General features: G+C 38.7%; 1 non-coding gene across 1 annotated transcript; it reads right to left on the bottom strand.

The window, feature by feature from the left end:
- Positions 1-317: 317 nt before the first annotated feature.
- LOC145404209 (5S ribosomal RNA) lies at positions 318-436 on the bottom strand. Its single transcript, XR_013898141.1, has one exon. It is a non-coding gene; the product is annotated as a 5S ribosomal RNA (ribosomal RNA).
- Positions 437-7,426: the final 6,990 nt, after the last annotated feature.

The raw sequence follows: 7,426 nt of genomic DNA on the forward strand, positions 1-7,426 counted from the left end.
GTCTTTTTTGTAAAGCAAAATAAGTATTGCATTACATCATGTTTCTGGAATTTTCTTCTTTTTTGAACACAGTAAATAAGTGGGTGAGCTTGTTTTGTACTTCTACTGGTGCATCCGACAGTAAATCTGCTTCTCGGGCCTTCCCGTTTCATGCTTTTAAGAGAAACATTTACTTTGTCTGGCACTGACGAATACATTCATTCATTGCCAGACGCCATATATCCCAAACGGGGTGGACAAGGGCTTAGAGTTAATTGTTTTACAGGGAGGGGCACTAATCTTCCACCAACCCCACTTGACACGTAGGGAGAACGTTATGCCAACAGCATCTGGTGTTCCCAGGCGGTCACCCATCCAAGTACTAACCAGACCCAACGTTGCTTAACTTCGCTGATCGGACGGGAAGCGGTGTACTCAACGTGGTATGGCCGTTGGCAATTCTTTGTATAATTCTGCAGCTCTTTTCACCATGTAGCCACTGAAGTTAATGTCCTTAACATTATTTTTTTCTTCCACTGATATAATTTGTTACTTTTCTAGTACCATTTTTCTTCAGACCTGTTTAAAACTTTTTCCTTTTTGATGGTTTCTTTGACATGATCAGGTGTCTCTTCCGATTTTCTTCTCTTTATCACCTGTTAATAAGTTTAATAAATTTTGTTCTTTCTGTTTCTTCCTTTGCTTTTACTTTCATCTCCTCTTTTCATGAGCACGAGGGTCGTTTTGACTTGTCGGCTCTGGTTGTATTAGATTTCATTACAACCTCCACTGATTCCCTAAACACTTATTAACCTGTTATTCAACTGAACATCAGTCACACTCCGCAGAATTTAGAGCTTCAGATCTGTTTAACAGTTCTAACTGAAAGGCAGTTTTGTTATCACTTACTTTTATTGGGCATACCTAATTATTTTTAATCAGCGTCTTTGTTTCACTTCTGAAATTGAATTTGGATGTGCAACCCATAGTTCTATCGTCCCTTCCTATAGTTACTTTGAAGATAACCGTTACATTTGTGATCATGTCATCTGCTATAAAGAAGTCTGTTTCATTCTTTGTTTCTCTATTTGGGCTTCTCTACATCATATTTCTCCCTGTTCTTTTGTGGAGGAATATGTTTATCATTTTCATGTTATACATTTCAGGAAAATTTACCACCATTTAACCAGTGTTACTCCTTTCTTACTTCGAATTTTTTCATGAATTTCTCTCGATATTCGATTTGCCAACTTTTGCATTAAGCCTTCCGTGATTATAGTATATTAAGTCTACTCTTCTTCCATAATTTAGATGTAGTCATAGAATATTTATATTTTTTCATCTGTGATTTAAGAAGTGGGTGCACATACTTGTGTTACTTTTAGGGTGTATCTTTTGCATAGTCTAATTACAGCACATTCTATTCTGTCAGACAAACTACTTATTCTAATAATATCTCTGCAAGAGTTCTGTTTATTAGAAATCCTGCACTGTTAACTCTTTCATTCCGCCAAACTACTGTATGTAGTACGGATTGTTGTCTTGCAGCTGATATATTTTTTCTGTTGATCTCGCTCAGACCTATAATATCCCCATTAATGTTTCCAATTTAGTCATTAAGGTATCGAGTGTGTAATTTTTTGCAAGGCTTCCTACATTATACGTGTAGATATTCGTGCATTTAAGTTTGTTTATCCCCTTAACCGCGGGGATGTCGGAAGTGCGCCATGCCCGTCCTGTGGAGATAATCGCGCTCCAACTGACTTTTTAAAAATATTTACCAAAAATCCGTTATTAGTCCTAGAATATTATAATTAAATATGCCTATGGCACATACTTTCAGCTTTCTCCTGGGATGTTTGCTGAGCCTTCGTCGACTACCAAGGGACTTGTGGAGACTTCTGAATTTGGGTAACGAAGTCTCCACATTACACTTCCCGATATCCCGTAATATGGTTACCACTGTCTGATATTATCAACACAAAACACTATTCCAAGAATTTCAAGTAGTTTGGAAACCATACTCCAAAAAAAAATCACTGTGAAAGCAATGTAAATTACGAGCGCGTACAAGCTTTCCACCCTCGCTTGTTCCCCGCTGGTATTCTGAGGTGGCGCTGTCATTTATTATAAACACTCACACTTTATATTCCTACTACTTTATTACACTTATTTATATATACAATATTTATCCACAAGTTTCCTTCATTACCAGTAGTTTATTTTCACTCCAGGCAGTCACTTTCTCGTTCAGTAAACTAACATAGAGTGCGAAGCTTTCACTTTCACTGTCATTACTCCAAGTATTTATATGCATATTCTTATATTAGTAATTATTTACATTTCTATTTACATTTCTATTTTATTTACATTATTTACATTTCAATTTTATTCACACTATGTTATGCACTCTCACTTGCAGTAACTAAGGGCCCCTTTCCCTTGGAGCCAGGACAAACTTGGGACACTGAAGCACTTGTACTGGGAGTTTCTGTCACCATTTCCTCCACTTGCTCATCACACGCTTCGCCAGAAAGATCGTAGTCACTGTCCATCATTATCATGGACATATTAGCCAGTTCACGTTTCACAGCAGTCACTTAGTTCTTTACCCCTTCCCACATGAGGTTTAATAGGGGTAGAGGTCACAGGGCCCTTTGCAGTGGGCTCAGAAGCGGCAGAAATGGAGGGGCGCGAATCCGACATGGTTTCACCTCAAAAGACGACAGTAAACTGAATGATGTGGCTGATTATGGGCAGGGAAGGGTTGACAATGTCAGCGTGGTGACAGTTGCTAATTTATATGTTGTGAAATGATTGGCAGGAAATGTAGACAATACATAATAAATTAGGTAGTTCCAGGTGAATGTTAACATCACTTAGGCTTCTCCTTTCCTTTCTTATATATATTTTTATTATGAGAACAGGTCATACGGCATATTTCAAGGGGAAATAAACAGGGATAATTTGCAAACGAGTGCACGTGGGGTGTTGCCAGGTGATAATTAGCCCATTCCAGGTGTATGGCAGTATCAATTACCTTTTCTCTTTTTTTAATATATTATTTTGTATAAGAATAGGGCATAGGGCACATTTCAATGGATGAAATAAGTGGAAAAATCCGGGCAGGATTTGCGAAGCGTAGCACGGCTGGGCAGGCAGGAGGAAAGGGTAATGGAGGGGAGGTAAGAAGGGGAGTCAAGGACAGGGGAAAAATGGCTAAATTGTCAACAATGGATGGGAGTACGAATGACGTTAGCAGCACTGACTATAGCTGCATACTGGCAGTACTGACAGATGATACAAGACACCACTTGAAAGCCTGGGCAAATTCAATATAACACAGAAGCACAAAAGTGATGCCCCGCGGAGCCTTACATATCTATGGGGTCCCACGGTCAGCACCATGTATGATGGTATCTGTGAACGAAGAGATGCGCCCTTTATATATATATATATATATATATATATATATATATATATATATATATATATATATATATATATATATATATATATATATATATATATATATACACACACACACACACACACACACACACACGAGTATACAAAGATCAACACATCAAATGTAAGAAGCCTTGCGGAAGATAACAAACTTGATAACTTGATAAACGAAATAGAAAACATTATTTGGGATATTGTAGGTCTGAGTGAGATCCACAGCAAAAGAGAAAAATTAATTCAAGTCCAAGTCAGCAACCACCTATTTTACTACAGAGGAAACCAAAATGAAAGAGTTAGTGGGGTAGGATTTGTAATTAACAGAAATCTTGCAGAAAACATGGTTAAATTCAGCAGTGTATCTGAGAGAGTAGCATAGACTGTATTTAGACTATGCAAATGTTACACCCTGAAAGTGATACAGGTATATGTACTGACTTCTCAAAGCTCAAATGAAGAAATAGAAACATTCGGTGACGACATCTCCCAGGTTATGGAAAAAGAAAAGACCACATATCTTGTAGTCATGGGAGACTCCAATGCAAAAGTGGCAATTCGATAAATGAAGCAAGTATGGGAAAATTCGGAGAGGGAGAAAGGAATGACAGAGGTGAAACAGTGGTAAATTTTGATGCAATGTGTAACATGAGGATAATGAACACAGTCTGTCGCAACTGAATTGGGAGAAAATGGACCTGGAGAAGTCCTAATGGTGAACCGAAGAATGAAATTATCAAAGTAAATATAGGAAGTGACCATAGAATGGTGGATTGCACATCCCGATTTAGTTCCAGATGCAAAAAAAAAAGATGGTTAAAAATATGAAGGCATGCCCAATAAAAGTAAGCGAAAACAAAGTAGCCTTCTAGTTATAAATAATGAACAGATTTTAGGCTCTAAGTTACCCCAAGTGTGATATTCATGATTTGAATGACAGGCTAACAAGTGTAATGAGAATTTTCAGAGATAGTAGGGCAAGTTAGTACAACCGAAGCCAACAATTATTAAAAAAAAGGACACTCAAGCTGATGAAGAGAAGACAGGAGATGAAAGTAAAAACAATGAAAGATAAAACAGAAGGAGCGGAACTAAATAAGCTGATCAACAAGAGACAGAGAGAAGAAAAAAGAAAGAGAAACATGGATCAAATCAAAGAGGTTATCAAAAAGGAAAAAAAGTCTGAAACATGTCCGAAATACGATGACACTAGGAAGGCAACATATTATATCAATGAAAGAAAAAAAATGATGAAGTCATTAAATGCAGAGATGAGATGGTTAGGAGAGTTAAAAAAGACAATTGTGCCAAACGCCACCTCTCGGTGAAGAGGTAGCCTGCAGTCCTAATGGATGCAGGTTCAAATCTCTGCTGGGGCAGGGAACAGTTTAAGGATTTGAATGTCATAAAAGAAGACTTTACTGATATACCAAAAGACTCGCCTACATGTAAAAGTATCCCTGCTAATACCAATAGGCTACACCAGTCCGGTATGAAACATCCCCAGCATGTATTCGATAAGGACGGTGCGTGTTAGTGGCGAAGTGGTGACACTTGCGGTGTATGGTATGCAGGACTACTGGGCCTTGGAAGCAGACTGTGAAGCCTATGCCCAGAGTTGGTCACATAAAAAAGAAAGGAAAAAAAAAACTAATGTTGTAGACATTAATGCATATCTCATAACCCAATGTACAGGATGCAGTGTCTGCCTGAGACATACACAGCTTCTCACTAGTAATGTCAATCCACATAATGTACTGTATATCCACAGTTTTGTCGTCCTAGTTCATCAAGAATTCTTAACATAGGATGTATCTCAAATAATCTATTTTTAGTCCACACGACCAAGAATTTCATGACATATTCAAACACGTGGGATAACCAGCCCTAGTCGGTTAGTCCACGTGAATGGAAATCTACCAGACACTACATGACACAACACATCCTCTCCAAGCTGTATATAATGTCGGAGAGATTCCCTTCAGATTAGAAGGGGTTGGAGAGAAGGCCCGATAATACGAGCGTCAGCTAGAAGGCTTTGCCGTCACACTACGTTACGCTGTAACTAACTACTCGATATAACTGTACAATAAACTCCGTATTCCAAGTGTCCTCTAACTCACCTCGCTGATACACAAAGAGAAGAGAAGAGAGAGAGAGAGAGAGAAAGATACTTTTTTTTTTTTTTCACGTGTGCGACTCTGGGCAAAGGCTCAGGGCCTATTTCTTGGGGGCAATCACCTATCCCAAGGCCCAGTAGTCCTCCTACACCTCCACATGTCACCACTTCGGCGCTAACACCCACCGTCCAAATTGAATACATGCTAGGGCTGTCTCATACAGGACTGATGTACTGGTATTAGCGGGGGTACTTTTACGATATGTCTGCTGATCATCTGGTAGATCAGGAAAGTCTGCTTCTTAGGAAATTGAAATCCTTGAACTGTTCCCTGCCCCAGCCGGGATTCGATCCTGGGTCCATTAGGACTGCAGGCCGCCTCTCTACCGATTCAGCCACCGCCTCCCCCTATTCACTCTAGCCGACAACACACAGTGTAATATGCAGCGATAAGTTCAAGCCATACTACGTCTCACGACTTTATTCTGGCAGTGCTCCAACGATCTACAACCGACCTCACTATCTCCCTACAAGTACCTGCGACCACACTATCAAGACTGGTGGCAAGCGGTAATAATGAACCAAGTACGATAAACTACGCCATCGACATTGGTGGCAAGCGGTAACAACGAACTTACTACGATAAACTACGCTCAGCAATAATGTAACACCAGATGATGTAAACACTTTCTTTTAAAAGTATGAAAAGAGGGGAAGGTACCAGGAGATGATGGAATTGTAGCAGATTTACTGTCAGATCCAGAAGAACAAAAATAGGCTTGCCCACTTAGTTACTCAGGGTAAAAAAAAAAAAAAAAAAAAAAATGGTGCAGCTCAACATATATTTTGCCTTACAAAAAGGTGAATCAAAAGATCTTAGTACCGTAACTATCGACCCATTAATTTGTTATCAGTAATTTACAAACTCTTAACTAAAGTCCTTACAAACTTGAAAAAAAAAAAAAAAAAAAGGAAGAAAACTAACCTTATGAACAGGCAGGATTTCGGAGCGGGTATTCGACTACTGACCATCTACACACAATGAATCAGCTAACTGAGAAAACTACAGAGCATCATAAACCACTGTGCTTAGTCTCTGTTGATTCCGAAAAGGCTTTCGACTCAGTGGGACACATAGCAATTATATATTCACTGAGTTAAAAAGGAGTAAATGAGAACACTGTAAAACTGCTCAACAACATACAGTATATGAGGAGGGAACTGCTACGGCTTTATTTCATAAAGACTCGGAAAATATTAAGATTGAGAAGGGCATTCGTCAGGGAGAAGCAATTTCACCAAAATTATTTTCAGGATGCGTAGAAAGTATTTTCAGAAAGCTAAGCTGGGAGAACAAAGTGGTCAGCGTAGATGGAGAAAGCCTAAATCGTTTGAGATTTCCAGTTGACAAGTCCTAATCTCAGAACCAGCAGAGACATTGCATGAAATGTTAAATTACCTGAACAGAGAAAGTCTCAAAGTACGGCTAAAGATGAATCAGAGTAAAAACTAATGGTTAATCCAAATACACAGAAGAGCGTCATCAGAATAAGTGAAGAAATTCTGGATGAAGTCAAATAGTAAAATTACTTGGGGCAAACACTAAAACTAACGAATGACCATGAAAGCAAAATATAGAGATACTTCACAACTGGATGGAAAGCTTTCAGTAAACAAAGAGACACCAGGTAAAGTAGTTTGCCAATATGTATGAAATGAACCGTATATAACGAATGTATAGTTCCAGCTATCGTGAACGATCGTGAACCTGGAAACTGAAAAAAAAAATCAATGGAGAATCAACTAATCCGTTTCCAAAGAGCAACGGAATAGACAATGTTAGGAATATCTTTAAGAGAAAGGAAA

The sequence above is a fragment of the Coenobita brevimanus genome, chromosome 62 (genome assembly GCF_032717465.1).
Source record: "Coenobita brevimanus isolate Jiangsu-jjx chromosome 62, ASM3271746v2, whole genome shotgun sequence".
Lineage (NCBI taxonomy): Eukaryota > Metazoa > Arthropoda > Malacostraca > Decapoda > Coenobitidae > Coenobita > Coenobita brevimanus.